The sequence below is a fragment of the Trachypithecus francoisi genome, unplaced genomic scaffold (assembly GCF_009764315.1).
Source record: "Trachypithecus francoisi isolate TF-2019V2 unplaced genomic scaffold, Tfra_2.0 Lachesis_group15, whole genome shotgun sequence".
In the NCBI taxonomy this organism is placed as follows: domain Eukaryota; kingdom Metazoa; phylum Chordata; class Mammalia; order Primates; family Cercopithecidae; genus Trachypithecus; species Trachypithecus francoisi.
The window spans coordinates 99,485,236-99,506,150 of record NW_022681460.1 but is presented as its reverse complement, the minus strand read 5'-3'; the positions used below and the strand labels follow the sequence as shown (position 1 = coordinate 99,506,150).

The 20,915-nt window shown below is 45.7% G+C and overlaps 1 protein-coding gene across 6 annotated transcripts in view; it reads right to left on the bottom strand.

Moving 5' to 3' along the window:
* The window catches only part of MYH11 (myosin heavy chain 11), a 155,396-nt gene that overhangs the window by 100,022 nt on the left and 34,459 nt on the right, over nucleotides 1–20,915 (bottom strand). The gene's annotated exons all lie outside the window — the stretch shown is intronic.

Below are 20,915 nucleotides of genomic sequence, written 5' to 3'. Positions count from 1 at the left end.
AGTTTTTTGTATTTTTTAGTAGAGACGGGGTTTCACTGTGTTAGCCAGGATGGTCTCGATCTCCTGACCTTGTGATCCACCCGTCTCGGCCTCCCAAAGTGCTGGGATTACAGGCTTGAGCCACCGTGCCCGGCCTTTTGTATTATTTTATAGAGATTGGGTCTTGCTATGTTTCCCAGGCTGGTTTCACACTCCTGGGCTCAAGGGACCCGCCTGCCTCCGCCTCCCAAAGTGTTGGGATTACAGGCATGAGCCACTGCATCCCATCTGCGATGTTATTTAGAATAAGGGTCTTGCAGATGTACTTAAGGGAAGGATGTTGAGATGAGGTCATCCTGGCTTGGAGTGAGACCTAAATCAATGGTGTCCCTATTTATAAGAGAAAGGAGGCCAGGCATGGTGGCTCATGCCTGTAATCCCAGCACTTTGGGAGGCTGAGGTGGGTGGATCACCTGAGGTCAGGAGTTCGAGACCAGCCTGGGCAACATGGTGAAACCCATCTCTACTAAAAATACAAAAAATTAGTCACTCATGGTGGCAGGCACCTGTAATCCCAGCTACTCGGGAGGCTGAGGCAGGAGAATTGCTTGAATCCGGGAGGCGGAGGTTGCAGTGGGCTGAGATTGTGCCACCGCACTCCAGCCTCGGCAACAGGGCAAGACTCCAACTCAAAGAAAAAAAAAAAAAAAACAGGAAAAAAACAATCAAACTTCAATCTCTCCATTATACTCTGGAGACAGACAGATATCCGTGCCTTTAGCTTCCACCCAGGGGGAAAAATTCACTTGAGGACAGAGCAAAACAGGAAACCAGTTTAATTTTTTTTTTTTTTTTTCCTGAGATGGAGCCTCGCTCTGTCACCCAGGCTGGAGTGCAGTGGCTCAATCTTGGCTCACTGCAACCTCTGCCTCCTGGGTTCAAGCAATTCTCCCACCTCAGTCCCCCCGAGTAGCTGGGACTACAGGCGCGTGCCACCACGCCCGGCTAATTTTTATATTTTTTGCAGAGACGGGGTTTTACCATGTTGGCCAGGCTGGTCTTGAACTCCTGACCTCAGGTGATCCGCCCACCTCAGCCTCCCAAAGTACTAAAAAATGAGTTTTTAAAAGAGGGTGAAGGATAGAACCAGGTTCCCTGTGATTAGAACCCAGGCAGAGAGAAGCTCCTGGGACTGGCGCAGACAACCTCCACTATCTTAAGGAAAGATTTTGAGATGGACAGACAGATGGGCTATGTTGATCCACTACTTCAGGGAGAGAGGCAGGCTTTCCTAGCAGTCTTGTGAATCCTAGGCCCACAGCAGGAGAGATTTATAGGCTCAGATGCTCACAGACCCCCCAGGAGAGGGAGCAGGCTCCAGGGGAAGGCCTGGGAGCTGCCAGCGCGGCTCCGAGCTGGGGACTGCTGGGAGACCTCTGGCCCGATGTTCCCATCGGAAACACACCGCTTCCAGGCGTGGGAAGCTTGCAGGGTGCTGGTTACGAGCTGAAGGACTCCATGTGGGTGCTGTCTGCCAACCCACGTGGAGCACAGGGAACTCTAAGATCCTGGAACTTTTTATCTGATTCCTTCCCCAAGCCTGAGCTTGTGTTGGACTCAAAAGCAGTGTTCTCCATACAAAGCAGTTTCACCCCTTCCTTGCTTTGCACAGGCGATTTCTTCTGCCCAGTGCACCCACCACCACTTCTCCTCTGGCCTAATCCATTCTCTCTCTCTTTTTTTTCATTGAGGTAAAATTTACACTACATAAAATGAACCATTTTAAAGTGAAGAATTCGAACCAAGCGCAGTGGCTTATGTCTGTAAACCCAGCATTTTGGGAGGCCGAGGCAGCTGGATCTCCTAAAGTCAGGAGTTCGAGACCAACATGGCAAAACCTCGTCTCTACCCAGAAATACAAAAATTAGCTGGGTGCCGTGGTGCACACCTGTAATCCCAGCTACTTAGGAGGCTGAGGCAGGAGAGTTGTGTGCACCGGGGAGGTGGAGGTTGCAATGGGCCGAGATCGCGACACTGCACTCCAGCCTGGGAGACAGAGGGAGACCCTGTCTCAAAAAATAGTAATAAAAATTAAAAAATAAATACAGTGCATAATTCAGGGGCATTTAGTACATTCACAGTGTTACATAACTACCACCTCTATCTAGTTCTAAAATATTCTGTCACCCCAAAATGAAACCCTGTACTCAATAAGCAGTCACTCCCCCATAAACCCTGGGACCACAAGTTTGCTTTCTGTCTCTGTGGACTTACCTATTCTAGATATTTCTGCATAAATGGAATTGTACCATGTGTGGCCTTTTGTGTCTGGCTTCCTTCACTTAGCATGTGGCTGAAGTTCGTCCATGTTGTGGCAGGTCCCAGACTTTATGCCTATTTGTGGCTGAGTCATATCACGTATGGATAGATCATATTTTGTTTATCAAGTTGATGGACGTTTGGGTTATTTCCACCTTTTGGCTTTTCTGCACAGTGCTGCTATGAACATTCCTGTACAAGTTTTAGTTTGAGTACCTTTTCAATTCTTTGGGTATATATACCCTAATCTGTATTTGAAACATCATCTTGGGAGTCAACTCTTTCACAATACCTTCTCTAACTCTGCACTTTTCTAGAGCTGAGTTGGGGACCTTTCCACTTGACCTCCTACCTGCAGGATGGCCATGGACAGTGGTGCATGTTGTACACTGCATAACTCTATGGAGAAACTTGCATTGGTCATTGTAGATGCGTGTGTTTATTGTAATAATCTTTCAGCAGATGCAGGAAAAGTGCTTTAAGAAAACAGTACCTTTCTCTAATTCTATAAACGTGAGTGTCATATGGCCTAGTGGCTCCTATGGTCCACAGGTTCTCTCCATTTTGGTAATTATCATCATTGTGATCCTTACTTAACAAATGTCTCAAAATATTTTGGCAGAAAAAAGTACAGATGATATGGAATAATAGGCCATCTATCCACAATATGGTATTCAGAGTTCTTCTTGTTTTTCTTGTCCATATTGGTAAAAATTATGGACTTTACATTATTCATAATATCCAAAAAGTAGAAACAATCAAATATCCATCAATGGGTAAATGGATAAACAAAACGTGGTCTACCCAGACAATGGGATAGTATTCAGCCATGAAAAGAAAGGATGTTATGGCTGGGCGCCATGGCTCATGCCTGAAATTCCAGCACTTTGGGAAGCTGAGGCAGGTGGATTGCTTGAGCCCAGGAGTCCGAAACCAGCCTGGGCAACACAGCAAAACCCTGTCTCTACAAAAACAATGCAAACATTAGCCAGGCATAGTGGCACATCCCTGTGGTCCCAGCTACTCAAGAGGCTGAGGTGGGACAATGCCTTGAGCCCAGGAGGTGGAGGTTGTAGTAAGCTAAGATTGAGCCACTGTACTCCAGCGAGGGTGATAGAGACAGACCCTATCTTTAAAAATATATAAATAGTACAAAACCATGATACAACATAGATGAACCTTGACAACATTATACTAAGTGAAAGAAGCTAGCCAGCTGGGCGCAGTGGCTCACACTTGTAATCCTAGCACTTTGGGAGGCTGAGGTGGCCAGATCACGAGGTCAGGAGTTCAAGACCAGCCTGGCCAAGATAGTGAAACCCCGTCTCTACTAAAAATACAAAAATTAGCCAGGTGTGGTGGCATGTGCCTATAGTCCCAGCTACTCAGGAGGCTGAGGCAGGAGACTCACTTGAACCTGGGAGGCGAAGGTTGTGGTGAGCCGAGATTGTACCACTGCACTCCAGCCTGGGCGACAGAGCAAGACTCTGTCTCAAAAAAACAAAAAAGAAGCCAGTCACAAAAGGTCACATATGATTCCATTTATATGAAATGTCCAGAATAGGCAAATCCATAGAGACAGAAAGTAGATTTGTGAATTTGTGGCTGCCAGGAGCTGCGGGTAGGAATATGGAGTGACAAAAATATGTGTATAAGATTTCTTTGGGGGATGATAGAAATAGAAAATTATATTGCAGCGATGCCTGCATACCCATGTAAATTACTAGTGAATTTAGACAGTTATGCAGACATCACTGCAATATAATTTAGGTGTGAATTGTATCCTTAAAATGAATTTATTTAAATTATACCACATAAAGCTTTTTAAAAAATGATGTTCATTTTACATCAACTCTGAATGGTTAAAATCTGACTTCTTCCACTTCACACAGGTCTATTAGGTTTCCAACAATTACAAAATTGTTTGTTTTTAATGCTTTTCCCATGAACCAATGAGCTCCTTCCTGAAGGTCAAGGGCTGTGCCTGATCCCGGGTACAGGGAACAATGCCTAACGCATAGTAGGTGCTCAGGAAATGCTTATTAATTTGAATTGCTCTCTGGCTCAGAGACGCAACTGAGGTAGAAGCAATGGAAAATGCTTATTCACGTGTTCACATATTTACTCAACAAACGAGTCCTGAGCCAGGTACTGAAAGCATAAAAGTCAATAAGATCTACCTTTTTTTTTTCTTTTCTTTTTTAAGAGATGGGGACTCACTCTGATGCCCAGACTGCAGTGCAGTAGCACAATCATAGCTCACTGCAGCCTCGAACTCCTGGGCTCACATGATCCTCCCATCTCAGCCTCCTGAGCAGCTGGGACTACAGGTACATGCCACCATGCCTGGCTAATTAAAAAAAATTTTTTTTGTAGAGACAGGGCCTTACTATATTACCCAGGCCAGTCTCAAACTCCTGGCCTCAAGTAATCCTCCCGTCTCGGCCTCCCAAGTAACCGAAATATAGGCTGAAGTCAACGCACCTGGCTTCATGACTTAGATGCCAAGTTGTTTTTTTTTTTTTTTTTTTACACCACCTGAGCAAGAAAGGAAGCCTTCACGGCAGAGGTGACCACTGAGCAGCATTAAGAAAAATGTGAAAGAAACTCCTGGGGAGAGGTTGAGGCAGAGCATCCCAAGAAGAGGGCCTGGGACAGGAGCTCCGAAGTGGGCAGGGACACAGTAACAAGTCTTCGTGGAAGCTGGGAAGGCTGGAGCTGGGGGTGGCCGGCCATCATCAGGACCTGCCTGGGGCTGAGCTACCCACCAGCCCAGATCCCTGGGGCTCATGTCACCTCACACCCCATCCTTAAACATGCCTCTCTCCCCTCCTCCTCCCCAGACTCCCTGCCCAGCCTTGGATGTGCAAGGTTCCAGGCACGTTTCCTGAGAAGATAAAGGGCTTCAGCGGTTCCTCCCCCGCTGCGGGCCTGAGGACTCCCAGGAGGTACCCAGCTCCCCACAGACCAGCTATTTCGGCCCAAGCCCAAACACAAGCTGGTGGATTCTGGCTGGGGAGCCAGAGCACTGCAGGCTGACCATAAAAGGAGAAAACCCAGCGGGAACTGAGCACAGACCCAGGCTCCCTGCCTCTGCCCTTCTTGCTGGTGCCAGGCTGCTGGGGGATCCAGAGAGAGGTAATCAAAACCCCTGTCTCTGCAGGGCCATCAATACCCCTGGGCTAGTAAAGAAGAAAGGTTTCAGCCTCCATTGTCTGCAGTAAAGTGGCTCTCTACCTAATGCCCCGCACAGAAGCAGATGTTCCGGATCTTCTGTGATGTGACTGTGAACGTGGCCACTGCATGGCCCTTGACAGTGGATCCCCGGCAGATGGCTGCTAATGCCTGTTGAACTTGTCCTGTCCATGCACTGTGTCCCCAACACACTCCACAAATTGCCCTTATAACAACTGGAATAGGCAGTCATCATCCCTCTCAGGACAAGTGAGGAAACTGAGGCACAAAGTAATAGTCCGGGCAGAGCTGGGAGTGGAACCCAACTCCAGAGCCATGCCCTAAGCCACTCTGTAAGCGAGGGTCCCTCTGTTTCTCCAGCCTTCATCTCCCTACTCTGCTCTCCGGGCAGAGGTGGTTAGGATGAGATGCTGAGTACGAAGAGTTAGTTTGGGAGCCTGTGCTGCAACCCGACAGGTATTTTCCAAACCTACAGGAAGCCCCGGTATTTTAAAAATGGAACTGGGCTGGGTATAGGAGCTCATGCCTGTAATCCCAGTGCTTTGGGAGGCTGAGGCAGGAGGATTGCTTGAGGCCAGGAGTTTGAGACTCAAAGTGAGACCCCTATCTCTATGGAAAAAAATGTTTTAATTAGCTGGGCACAGAGGTGTGTACCTGTAGTCCCGGCTATTTGGAAGGGTGAGGCAGGAAAATTGCTTGAGCCAAGGAGTTCGAGGTTACAGGGAGCTATTATTGTGCCACTGGACTCTAGCTTGGGTGACAGAGTGAAACTCTGTCTCTAAAAAAAATAATAAAAACATGAAAGCAGAACTGGCCAGTGAAGGGGTGTAGGAGACAGGAAAACCAATGTTCTCCCTCTTGGGCCTCCACTCTTACCTCCTACATTCTCCCCTTTCTCTCTGTTCCAGGCCCAGCAGCCTCATAGAACCTATATCAAGTTCCCTAGTCAAACCTACACGTCACCTTCCAAGGAGGCCTCCCCTGTCCTCCCAAGGCTCCCAGGGCTACACTTCCCCACTCCCTGGACCTCCTCTTCTTAGCAGCTACTTGTGGGACGATTCAATTCATATTTACACATTCACACAGGTGGTTACGTCTAGGGCAACATCTAACAATCAATACTGTTAGAATGACCTGGCATAGTGGGTTACATCTGTAATTCCAGCACTTTGGGAGGCCGAGGTGGGTGGATTGCTTGAGGCCAGGAGTTCGAGACCAGCCTGGGTAACATAATGAGACCCTATCTCCACAGAAAATTAAAAAATTAGCCAGGCGTGATGATCTGCACCTGTGGTCCCAGCTATTTGGGAGGCTGAGAGGGGAGGATCACTTGAGCCTAGGAGTTGCAGGCTGGAGTGAGCTATGAGTGTACCACTGCACTCCAACCTGGGCAACAGGGCAAGGCCTTGTCTCACAAAAAAAGACTGTTGGATAAACAATGGAATAGGGAGCCAGACTCCCCAGAGGCTGGGAGGACACTGAGGGGGGAGGTGCCTGACAAATGCAATTTAACAAGGAAGGTGCTGGCCAGGCACTGTGGGTCATGCCTGTAATCCCAGCACTGTGGGAGGCCAAGGTGGGTGGATTGCTTGAGCTCAGGAGTTCAAGTCCAGCCTGAACAACATGGCAAAACCTCATCTCTACAAAAAATACAAAATTTAGCCAGTTGTGGTGGTGCATGCCTGTATGCAGCTACTCTGGAGGCTGAGGTGGTAGGATCACCTGAGCCTGGAGAGGCTGAGGCTGAGGTGAGCCGAGATCACACCACTACCCTCCAGCCTGGGCAACAGAGTGAGACCTTGTCTTAAAAAACAAAAAACAAAACAAAACAAAAAAAACAAGGAAGGTATTGGCAAATGTCAGCTGGAGCTTTTCAAGTTCACTCCCTTAAGTATGTCCCTTATTCAATTTAATATTTACTTTGTTTTTTGAGACAGAGTTTTGCTCTTGTTGCCCAGGCTGGAGTGCAGTGGGGCAATCTTGGCTCCCTGCAACCTCTACCTCCCGGGCTCAAGCGATTCTCCTGCCTCAGCCTCCCGAGTAGCTGGGATTATAGTCGCCCACGACCACGCCTGGCTAATTTTTTGTATTTTTAGTAGAGATGGGGTTTCACCACATTGGCCAGGCTGGTCTTGAACACCTGACCTCAGGTGATGTGCCTGACTCAGCCTCCCAAAGTGCTGAGATTACACATGTGAACCACCTGCCTGGCCAATATTTACTATTTTTTTTTTTTTTTTTTTTTGAGACGGAGTCTCGCTCTGTCACCCAGGCTGGAATGCAGTGGCCGGATCTCAGCTCACTGCAAGCTCCACCTCCCGGGTTCCCGCCATTCTCCTGCCTCAGCCTCCCGAAAAGCTGGGACTACAGGCGCTGCCACCTCGCCCGGCTAGTTTTTTTTTTTTGTATTTTTTAGTAGAGACGGGGTTTCACCGTGTTAGCCAGGATGGTCTCAATCTCCTGACCTCGTGATCCGCCCGTCTCGGCCTCCCAAAGTGCTGGGATTACAGGCTTGAGCCACCGCGCCCGGCCTTATTTACTATTTTTTTAAAAAATAATTCTCCTTTGCTCTCTCCCTTCCCTGTAATGCACCATGGGTACCAAAAAAAAAAAAAAAAACAAAAAACAAAAAAAACAAAAAAAACCCGTGAACTTTTCATAAGTCAGAGCACCAAACAGCTACTCCTAGCATCTCTGTAAAGACTGAGCCACACAGACAGAGCCACTGTCCCACCTCATTCCTCATTCCCAACCAGGTCAGACACAGAGCTGACAGCCACTGCAAAATCCACAAGAGACAGAGAAGCATTTGGCTGTACCCCTTCCTGGAGATGTGTCTGTAGCAGCACTGCCTCTGCAGCAAAACAGCTGGGAACTACTTCTTGGCTCCACCCTATCTGCCCCCAGGGCCCATTTCCTCACCAGGGAAATCAATAAAAATCCAGACCTTTCAAGGGCATGAAGATGATTAAAAGAGACTGGATTCAGAAAGAGCTTAAAATTACCCACGGCACATTTAAGAGCTTAGTAATTGCCATTCATCTCATCTTTATCATCATCACATAAACTAGTGATCTAAGGAAGAGGTTATAGACAGCAGTAATTCTGAATCAGCAGGACAGGATATTCAACCAAGGATATTCAACCCCTTTCTGATTACGAGGTGATATGGTCTGAATGTCCATGTCTCCCTCACATTCATGTGCTGGAATCCTCACCCCCAAAGTTATATTACGAGGTGGGGACTTTGGGAGGTGATGAGATCATGGGGATTTGATCCTCATGAATGGGATTAATATCCTCCTAAAAGACCCAGAGAGCTAGCAGGTCCCCTCCACCATGTGAGGCACAGCACGAGGGCACCACTAGGCCCTCACCAGACACCAAGCTTGATCTTGGACTTCCCAGCCTCCAGAACTGTGACAAACAAATATCTGTTTAAAAGCCACCCAGTCTATGGTATTTTGATATAGCAGCCTTAACAGACTAAGACACAAGGCCCATACTAGTCCCTTACCCTTCAGGGGGCCTCAGTTACCTCTTCCATTATATGGGACAACAGTACTACACTATCTATACCATGCTACCTTGGAGGGAAGAGTAACATTCTGAGGGCAGCGAAGCAGGGTCCCTAAGTTTGACTCTCGGTTCTGGGGCCAAGTCACTCGGTGTGCTGAGCTTTCCACATCGATCAAATGGGGAGGCTGACACCTGCCCTGTGTGGTGCTGGTGAGGGCCGAGCAATGTGGGATTGGTGGAGCAGTGAGCCCAGGACCTGACCTACTGCAGGGACCCTGAGGACATCAGTGCCCTTCCTCTCTCTGCCTGTACTGGGGAGCAGCCTCGGGGGAGGTGGGTGAGCAGGAACCAGCCCCCAGGGGGCTGCCAATCTTGGGCAGAAGGATATAGCTGAGTGTGAGAACTTGCAAAGTGGAGAAAGTGGTTTGGATCACTCCACCCTCGGAGTTGTCTTAAGCTTGGAGAGGACTCAGCCAAGAGCCCCAAGCTGATAAAGGCTGGCTGTTATTTCTTTTTTTAATCCCCTGAGAGTGGCCATTTGTTGCTAATGAGGTGAAGACAAAACATTACTTGTGGCTATCTTGCACAGGGCAAGTGCAGACTGCTCAGAATGGAATCTTATCTGCCTTTCCTGCCCCTCCCACACCCCAGGGACCCATGGAGGGGGCTGTAAAGTGGTTCTTGTCTGGATGGCTTTAATGGTGCTTTTCTCCTATTCATCACGTTCATTTATTGAACTCAGCTCCAGCCTCCTAAGCTTTGAGCCGTCAACACTCTGAGATGTAGGACAGTACATCTGAGATGTAAGCCTTCCGTGGGATTGAGGGGGATCCCTGTGGTTGCCCAGTGTCATCGACTGACCAGCAGGGCTCCGGCTTTGGAGTCAGGATAATCCAAGTGTATATTTGGCCCTGACACTTAACAAATCTTCAGCAAGTTCTCCACTCCTCTGAGTCTGTTTTCCCAGCTGTAAAAGGGGGCTAATAATAGCTCTTGCTGCTAGCGTTGGATCACCCAATAAACCTTGTAAGCATATGCCGAGGGCACACCCACACAGGCATGCACATGAAAGAAGAATTCCATAGTTGCCATTTCATAAGCACCACCAAGATAAACATCATGGGAAAAATAACAACTTTAGGCTGGGCACTGTGGCTCACGCCCATAATCCCAGCACTTTGGGAGGTCAAGGCAGGAGGATCACTTGAGGCCGAGAATAAGAGACCAGCCTGGGCAACACAGTGAGACCTATCTCAAAAAAAAAAAAAACACAACTTGTTTTTTCACTAGGCATGGCGGGCTCACACCTGTAATCCCAGCACTTTGGGAAGCCGAGGCAGGAGGATCACTTGAGCTCAGGAGTTCAGGACCAGTCTGGGCAACATAGTGAAATCCCATCTCCACAAAAAATACAAAAATTAGCTGGATGTGATGGTGTGTGGCTACACGGTAGTCCCAGCTACTTGGGGAGCTGAGGTGAGAAACTGGAGCCTAGGAGGTCAAGCCTGCAGTAAGCCGTGTTCGTGCCATTGCACTCTAGCCTGGGTGACAAAGTGAGAACCTGTCTCAAAAATGAAAAAGGCTGGGCACAGTGGCTCATGCCTGTAATCCCAGCACTTTGGAAGGCCAAGGTGGGTGGATCATCTGAGGTCAGGAGTTCAAGACCAGCCTGGTCAACAAGGCTGTCTCTACTAAAAATGCAAAAATTAGTTGAGAATGGTGGTGCACACCTGTAATCCCAGCTACTCAGGAGGCTGAGGCAGGAGAATCACTTGAACCTGGGAGGTGGAGGCTGCAGTGAGCTGAGATTACGCCATTGCACTCCAGACTGGGCGACAGGGGCAGAACTCCATTTCAAAACAAACAAACAAACAAAAAACCATTTTTTTTTTTTAATTAGCTGAGCATGGTGGTGCATCTCTGTAGTCTCAGCTACTTGGGAGGCTGAGGCAGGATTGCTGAACTCAGGAGTTTGAGGCTGCAGTGAGTTATAATCACACCACTGCACTCCAGCCCGGGCAACAGAGCAAGACCCTGTCTCTAAAAAAAAGCAAAACCAAAAATCAATTTTGTCAGCCCTCCTTACTTCATATATATTTGGATGACATATGCCTGCACCATAATAGTTTCAGGGTTTGGTTTTAAAATTCCTAATCTGGGCCTGTCCACCTTGTAAGTTTGTGGTAAAGATTAACTGAGAATATTTCTGTAAAGCCCTTAGCTTTATAGGAAGCATATAATAAAAATCCATGATTATTATCATCATCACTTCTTTGTAAAAGAAGGCATGAGAGAGTTCCCATGAGAAGATGGTATGCTGAGTGCATGCATTTAGCTCTCTTCCTTCCTAAACCTTACTAAAGTAACAGTAAAAGACTTTCCAAAAATACATGAACCAGTTTAGCCAGGCGTGGTGGCTCATGCCTGGAATCCCAGCTCTTAGGAAGGCACAGGTGTGAGGAAAGCTTGAGCCCAGGAGTTCAAGACCTGCTTGGGAAATATAACAAGACCCCATTCTCCACACAAAAGGGGGGAAAAAAGGTGAAAAAAAAAAAGTGTAAAAAGGCCGGTGTGGTGGCTCATGCCTGTAGTCCCAGCAGTTTGGGAGGCTGAGGTGGGTGGATCACCTGAGGTCAGGAGTTCGAGACCAGCCTGGCCAACCCGTCTCTACTAAAAATACAAAAATTAGCTGGGCACGGTGGCATACACCTGTAATCCCAGCTACTCAGGAGGCTGAGGCTGGAGAATCGCTTGAACCCAGAAGGCGGAGGCTGCAGTGAGCTGAGGTTGCGCCACTGCACTCCGGCCTGCATGACAAGAGGGAATACGCCATCTCAAAAAAAAAAAAAAAAGTGTAAAAATACATGAGGCAGTTTAAAAAGAACCAGGAGGGGAGAACAGCAAAACCACCTTGGAAGCCAGTAAATGGGATAAGCATTGAAAAGTACCAAGAAAAAAGCCAGACATAGTGGCTCACGCCTGTAATCCTTGCACTTTGGGAGGCTGAGTTGGGTGGATCACCTAAGGTCGGGAGTTCGAGACCAGCCTGACCAACATGGTTAAACCATGTCTCTATTTAAAATACAAAAATTAGCTGGGCCTGGTGGCAAATGCCTGTAATCCCAGCTACTTGGGAGACTGAGGCAGGAGAATCACTTGAACCTGGGAGGCGGAGGTTGCAGTGAGCTGAGATCATGCCATTGCACTCCAGCCTGGGTAACATGAGCGAAACTCCATCTCAAAAAAAAAAAAAAAGTACCAAGAAAAAACTCTAAGTCAGTGAGGAAAGGTGAGAAACAACCTAATTTCAACACAGAATTCCCCAGTTCTACCCCAAACCTCAGAAACTAGCAACACCAGGGGCCTCTGGAAGAGAAGATCAAGGAGGAGACAAAAACATAAGGACTGGGTCAAATATAAGGCACTGTTAGACCCTTCAGATACCTTCTATACTCCCTGAAGCCAAGTGACTGCCCTTCTCACACCCCACAGAAGGTGGTGGATTTAGTCTCTGGTGAGGGTTAAACAGAGGGTCTCTGTCCTGGGGGGACACCAGGAACCATATTGAAAGAAGGAGGGTAATGTACAAATTTCACCCCACAATTTCAAACCCTCGGCTTCTTTTCAACTAGACCCTCAAAATGATGTTAGACAGATCTTTAACCTCTAGGCAGAAGATTTTTCTACAGATCTTCTCTGAAGAATCAGATTAGCCCACGAACAAAAGACTGAAAGACTAATCAGAAGTGTCCTAATGGGGTGGCCCAGATCTTGCATATTATAGTCAAGCACATCAGCAAGCCCATCCTACAAGCACTGAGCTTCCATCAACTCTTTGGTATCCCATGCACTAAAGCATCCAGGAGGAATGGATAGCCAAGAATCCCAAGACATCTGAAGAAATCCACTAATATGACAGACAGAAGTTAAAACAAATAAATAGGAAAATATGTATCTTGGAGGAAATAGACTATACATTAAATATCCGTTGAGAAACAGGATATCACATCCACAGAAAAACAATGTCATATGAAAGAAACTTTTATAAATAAAATAGAATTTTTGGAATTTAATAAAATATATACCAGAAATTTAAAACACAATGGAAGCATTATGGAAAAAAGTTGAGGTAACTGCCCAGAAAATAGAATTAAAAACAGTAAGTGATGAAAACGACAAGAGAAAGAGATTAAAATTATATGATCAGTCTAGGAGTTCCATTATGGAAATAAAAAGACTTCTAGGAAAAAGAAACAGAGAACACAGGGAGAAAGAAAGCATCAAAGAAATAATTTTCAAAATTTCCCAGAATTTGTGGACACAAGTTTATAGATTAATTGGGCCACTAAGTGTCCAGCATAATGGATAAAAATGGACTCATAGAAAGTCCCATTATCATGGTGGTGGGGGGAATGAAGACAGTCTAAAAGCTTCTAGAGAAGGAGGAAAAATAAAACACAGTCACATACAAAGGATCCAGAATATTCTCAGCCAGGAAGGTGAATATAATCACACACACTCTCACACACAAATCAGATTGGGTTTCATTTTCTCAAAACTGAAACTAGAAGGCAACAATGCAAATGCCTTAAAAAGCTCAGGCAAGAAAGTTATTTATAACCTTCTGAAAACAACTTTCTTGCCTGAAATTTTAAACCCAGCCAAACTATCCTTTAAGTGTTAGAGAGGCATCAAGCCTCTCAGATATGCAAGTTCTCAATGCCTCACGATCACATACATCCTCTCCTGAGAAGCTACTGGACGAAGTGCTTGATTTAAGCCAGAGAGTAAAGCAAGAAAGAGGAAGACATGAAAACTGGGAAACAAGGAATCCACTATGAAAGCATTACAGGGAATTTCAAGGATGGTGAAAAAGATCCTACATGACAGCTACTAGCTATAGAGAAAGCCAGGGCAGATCAGAAGGCTATAGTAGAAATCACCTTCAAGGAAATGATATCAATATGATCCCCAATACATTTCTGGACATATTAAAAGGAGATTAACACATTTAGAAGGAGGATTGGGGGCAGAATTGGTGGTTCAGTACATGAAAAACAAGGTTGGGAAAAAACAAAGGCAATTGCTAACTCCAGGAAAAAGAAAAGTCACACAGAAAAAAGAAAAGTAGTCACAAAACAGTGCAAAGCTCAGCTTTGAACAACATCTACATAATCATAATAATGTAAACTCTAGATAGCATTACATAGTCATAATAATGGAAACTCTGAACACTGAGTTTGTCAAAACTAAGATAAAATTATATTGGCCGGGCGTGGTGGCTCAAGCCTGTAATCCCACCACTTTGGGAGGCCGAGACGGGTGGATCACGAGGTCAGGAGATCGAGACCATCCTGGCTAACACGGTGAAACCCCGTCTCTACTAAAAAATACAAAAAACTGGCCGGGCGAGGTGGTGGGCGCCTGTAGTCCCAGCTACTCGGGAGGCTGAGGCAGGAGAATGGCGTAAATCCGGGAGGCGGAGCTTGCAGTGAGCTGAGATCTGGCCACTGCACTCCAGCCCGGGCGACAGAGCGAGACTCCGTCTCAAAAAAAAAAAAATTATATTGGGACTCTGAGATAAGGCATATGTGCTGGAACGAGGAAATAGGGGCAAATCCAGGGGGTGAATGAGCTAAATTTCATCTTTCATGGAGGAAAGTCAACAGATGATACCTAAAACTGAAAAGAAAATTAAGATAGCACTATGATCAAGTGTTTTTTTTAGCGATATGGTAGTAAATACAAAAAAAAAATCAATTAAAGGAGTTTGAGAAGTAGCAGAGGATGGCTAATTTTCTTAACAAGCCTTCAAAAATTACTTGACTGTATGCCATTTGCATGAATACTTTTAACAGAAATAAAAACCAATTTTTTAAAAAAAGAACAAAGAATTCCTGTATGCACTGATATGTAACACCCTCTGGCAAAATATAGAACTGTATATATATGGAATGCTAGTATTTGTAGGGAAATCTTATGGAAGAAAATAGATACCTATTTGCTTATACTTGCAAAAATATCTCTAGAAGAAAACCTCATACAATAGAAACCATAATTGTCTCTTGGGAGGGAAGCTAAGGGTCTAATGCACAAGGGTTGAAGGGAGAAGTTCACCTTTTGAATTTTTATCTATCATCTTTCCAAAAACAAACCACGGCCAGGTGCAGTGGCTCATGCCTGTAATCTCAGCACTTTGGGAGGCTGAGGTGGGCAGATCACTAGAGGTCAGGAATTTGAAACCAGCCTGGCCAACATGGCGAAACCCCATCTCTACTAAAAATACAAAAATTAGCCAGGCATGGTGATGTGTGCCTGTAATCCCAGCTACTCAGGAGGCTGAGGCACGAGAATCACTTGAACCCAGGAGACAGAGGTTGCAGTGAGCTGAGATCGTACTGGGTGGCAGAGCGAGACTCTGCCTCAAAAAAAAAAAAAGAGGGGGCAGATTTAAAAAATAAACATGACATAATTTATGCATATGCAGATATAAGATACATATTTTAAATATTGGCTTCTCTTCCCCCTATCCCCAAGGGGCTTGGCTTCCATTTGGGAGGATGACATGTTGTAAAGCATCTCTTAGAAAGTCCCTCCCATATTCCCAACTCCTGTGAGGCAGCAAAGGGCTGAGCTCTGGCTCTGAGCTCCCTGCCACAGTATACTAGTCAACCCCTCTAAACTGGCTCCTCTCACACTCATCATACCTATTCTCACCCCTACATTTATGCTTGTATTATTCTTGGCTAGAAAGCCATCCCTGTACCCTTTCTCTCATCTTAGCAAACAATTTTTTGAAGCTTATAAAGCCCACCTCTGCCAAATAACCCACCCCATCCATCCTGACCCTGGTAGCTTCTTTTCTATAAATAATTCTAATAATTCATTCATTCAACAAATATTAGCTGAGCAGCTACTATGTGCCAGGCACCAGAAAATGTGCTGGAGATACAATGATGAACATGCAGAGAAGGATGCAGTTTATGGGTCCTCAGGAATTTACTGTCCATGCGACACAACTGCAATGCTTCATCTTATATTCAGTGCATGTGTGTTACCCATCCCTCCTCAATCCCGCCTTTTCACACCCCATCTTTTCCATGAAGAACTCAAGGAAGAAGCCACGTGTGCTAGCTTTCCCTTTCCACCTTCACGGTAAGCTTGGTGTGGATCCCAGCCCAGTGACTTAACAGAATGAGACAGTGCCCATTTATCAATGGAGTCAACACACTGGGCCTACATGTTTCTTCACAAAAAATAATTTCTTACTTGGGAATGGGGGAAAAAATTAAGCAGATGAACAGAACTCTTCCCAAGTTTAAATTTTTCTCCATGGTTTTTGAGATTCTTTTTATTTTTGGAGTCCACCATCAATGATTTGCCAGAAAGCACCAGGTCATGCCAAAATAGACGAGTGCACAGCAGCTGTTGGTTAACATTTAAATTAAGAGTTTATCTTTTACGGATGTGTGTACTCATGGTTGTTATTTTCTTTCTTTCTTTCTTTTGAGGCAGGGTCTTACTGTGTTGCCAAGGCTAGAGTACCATAGCATGATCATAGTTCACCACATTCTTGAAGTCCTGGGCTCAAGTCTCCAGAGTAGCTAGGACTCAGCCTCCTGCCTCAGCCTCCTGCCTCAGCCTCCAGAGTAGCTAGGACTACAGACTCATGCCACTGTGGCCAGCTAATTATTTCTTTTGTAGAGACAAGAGCTCACTGTGTTGCCCAGTCTGGTCTCTAACTCCTGGCCTCAACCTGGCCTCAAGTGGTCCTCCTGCCTGGGACTCCCAAAGTGCTAGGACTGGAGACATGCTGCTGTGCTCAATCATGATTGTCATTTCCTACTGGAGCTTACTATGTGTCAAGTGAACATTTCTAAGTAGCTTCAGAGAGCTGACTATGCAATTTTGTGTTAAAACCTAGAGCCCACGAGGAATCAAATATATGAAAACAGGGTGTCCTTGTCAATTACAATATTGCCCCACAGTTAAGAGGTGGTCTAGGGTAGGCGTCTCAAATCACTGCACCACCAACTGGTACTGCACAGCAGGAGGTGAGTAGTGGCCTTCATCTGTATTTACAGCCACTCCCTATCACTCCAATTACCACCTGAGCTCTGCCTCCTGTCAGATCAGAGGCAGCATTAGATTCTTATAGAACCATGAACCCTATTGTGAACTGCACATGTGAGGGATCCAGGCTCTGTGCTCCTTATGAGAATCTAATGCCTGATGATCTGCCACTGTCTCCCTCACCTCTAGATGGGACCGTCTAGTTGCAGGAAAGCAAGCTCAGGGCTCCCACTGATTCTACATTATGGTGAGTTATATAATTATTTCACTACATATTACAAGGTAATCATAGAAATAAAGTGCACAATAAATGTAGTATGCTGGAATCATCCCGAACTATCTCTCTCCTGTGGTCCATGGAAAAACTGACTTCCACGAAACTCATCCTTGGTGTCAAAAAGGTTGGGGACTGCTGGTCTGGGAAAGCGAAAGTCCCCATAACACAAAAGTATTCTTCAATGACAACATGAGCTGTCAAACTCCACCAAAACCTCCTTCTCCGCCACCTACGATTCAATGGCTTCACCTTGCCAGTTATTGGGTGTCAATATCCATCATCATGATACAAACACAAAACAAAGTGGCAGCTCTGTGAAATAAGGTGCAGTGACTGGCAAAGTCAGTGGCCTTGGAAAGTCCAAAAAAAGGTTCAGGGGCCGAGTGCAGTGGTGCACGCCTGTAATCCCACCACTTTGGGAGGCCAAGGTGGGCAGATTACCTGAGGCCAGGAGTTCAAGACCAGCCTGACCAACATGGTGAAGTCCCATCACTACTAAAAATACAAAATTAGCCGGGCGTGATGGTGCGTGCCTGTAATCCCAGCACTTTGGGATGCCGAGGTGGGCGGATCACAAGATCAGGAGATTGAGACCAACCTGGCTAACATGGTGAAACACCATCTCTACGAAAAATACAAAATTAGCCAGGTGTGGTGGCGCATGCCTGTAATCCCAGCTACTTGGGAGGCGGAGGCAGTAGAATTGCTTGAACCCAGGAGGTGGAGGTTGCAGTGAGCTGAGATCATGGCACTGCACTCCAGCCTGGGCAGCAAGAAGGAAACTTCGTCAAAAAAAAAAAGAAAGAAAAAGAAAAAGAAAAAAGAAAGATAAAAGAAAGAAAAAGATTCAGGGCAATTCACAGCTGAATGTATGCTAAGGCCACAGGGGCTTTGAGAGACTTAAACACCAAAGAAGTAAAAGAAGCCCTTAGGAAAACTGGTAACCCATCAAATAAATCTGTAAGAATGATCCTCTTTAGCTCAGGCTGCGGAAGTCAAGCATGACATGAAGAATGTCGTTTTACACTCTCACATGATTTCATCCCTCACCCCAAAAAAAGTTATGGAAAAAATTTATTTATTTTACCCTTAATTTTACACTGAATCTACAAATTAACACCTACTTGTAATTAAAATAAAATTCTTATTACATGTAAAATGAAATTAACCTATTTTTATAATTTGCAATGTCGTTTTTCTTTTCTTTTCTTTTGAGACAAGGTCTGGCTCTCTCACCCAGGCTGGAGTGCAGTGGCATGATCTCAGCTCACTGCAACCTCTACTTCCTGGTCTCAAGCGATCCTCCCACCTCAGCGTACCGAGAAGCTGGACTACAGGTATGTGCTACCACATCAAAGTAGTTTTTGTATTTTTTGTAGAGACAGAGTTTCACCATATTGCCCAGGCTGGTCTCGAACTCATGCCCTCAAGCAATCCACCCATCTGGGCTTCCCAAAGTGCCGGGATTACAGGCATGAGTCACTGTGCCCAGCCTGCAATGCCATTTTTCAAGCTCAGTCAAATATTGTGACCACTCTCTTTCCCTCTTCCACACATATACTATCTACAGTGAAACTTTGGTCTCTGTGATCTTTTTCTGAAACAAATTATCTTCAGACAGTAAAAATTTCCTTCATTTCCATTCATGCCATTTAGCTTAGTGTAATGAAAGGTCATATAACAAAATGTTAATGGTGATGAGTTTTGGATGATAGACTCACAGGTGCCAGCAAGTTCTCTTTTACTTAAATATATGTTTAAGTTTTTCTAGAATGAATATACAATCTTAAAGACTTTTTAAAATTACAAATAAAATTTTTCAGAGCACTGTAGAAATGCTTACCCATCTGTCACTCCCCTCCTTCTCCTTTGCTAACAGAATTTTCTTTCTTTTTTGTATTTAGTTGAAAATGTGCTTAGCGGGACCTCCCTCGGCTCCAGAAAAGAACCAGGAATTGCCGGGCATGGTGGCTCATGCCTGTAATCCCAACACTTTGGGAGGCCAAGGCAGGCAGATAAGTTAAGGTCAGGAGTTCAAGACCTGGCCAACATGGCGAAACCCAGTCTCAACTAAAAGTACAAAAAATCAGCCAGGCATGGTGGCACACACCTGTAATCCCAGCTACTGTGGAGGCTGAGGTGGGAGAATCACTTGAACATGGGAGGCAGAGGTTGCTGTGAGCTGAGATCATGCCACTGCATTCCCACCTGGGCAAGAGTGAGACCTTGTCAAAAAAAAAAAAAGAACCAGAAATGTTTCAAACAAATCATAAACACTCCAGTCCTCTTTGCCAGTGATTGCTTTAGGAGTTCGCTTATGACCAAGTTTCCCACTGATTTAAAAAAAAAAAAAAAAAAGAGAGACACAGGAAAAGAACCTTACCCTCCACTTCCTTCATGCTTTTGGATATTATCACATGAAAATATGATATCTGGAACTATGGCTACCACTTTGTGACCATGAGGAAGAAGCTGAGAAAAATCCTAAGAAAGTCAACCCTGAAATCAGCCACTAGGCTTCCTGTTATATGAGGCAATTAACTCCTACTGGTTAAGCCACTTTAGTTAGGTGTTATCTTACTTGCAACCAAATACCCCAAATGATAGAAACACTGAGGTCTGTGATGCTCAACTTCCCAAAGATGTATACGAACCATTTTGTAAATACTCTTCCATCAAGGGAGACCACAAAGAATGCGTGTGTTTGTGTGTTTAATACAAAGACAGATACCTAACTCCAGGAGCCGTCACTTTACAACCAGAGATTACATCTCCAAGATTGTCCTCACAAGGCTCCACCTGCTGGTCGTTGGAGGTAATGGCAGGCCCTGCCTAGAGGCGCCAAGGTTCTGGTCCTACCTGTGGAGTCCGGCTGTCAGAAAGTTGGGGCACTTCTACCCGAGCCTCTACCTTGGGGGCGGGGTCGTGTTATCTCTCATGCACACCTGGATTCCTGCCTCAAGAACTTCCAGAACTGGGCTCCTCTCAACTCCCAGCTCAGACCCCTGGGTTCCCACCTGTTGGTGCCCTTTTAAAGGGGGTGTGAGTTTTGGGGTTTCTTGTGCCCTTCGCCTGACCTGGTACGCTTGTTTCTATTAACTGCCTGCTCCCTGTTTGACATGGGAGTGGCTATTTCAGGGGCTCCAAAGTGTTCCAAATAGAAGCTGAGAAGACCTGGGTGCAGTGGCTCACGCCTATAATCCCAGAACTTTGGGAGGCTGAAGAGGGAGGATCGCCTGAGGCCAGGAGTTCGAGACCAATCAGGATAGCCAGATCGTGTCATTTCAAAACAAAAAAAAAAACTTTTTAAAATTAGCTTGACATGGCAGTCCACGCTTATAGTCCCAGCTACTTGGGAGGCTGAGGCAGGAGAATCGCTTGAGCCTAGGAGGCAGAGGTTGCAGGGAGCTGAGATCTCACCACTGCACTTCAGCTTGGTGAGAAAGTGAGACTTTGTCTCAAAAATAATAAAATAATAGTAAAAATAGTAACATATAAACATGAAGGTAGCAGGCACAAGTCTTAAGTTTGGAAAAACCAGCATTAACAATCT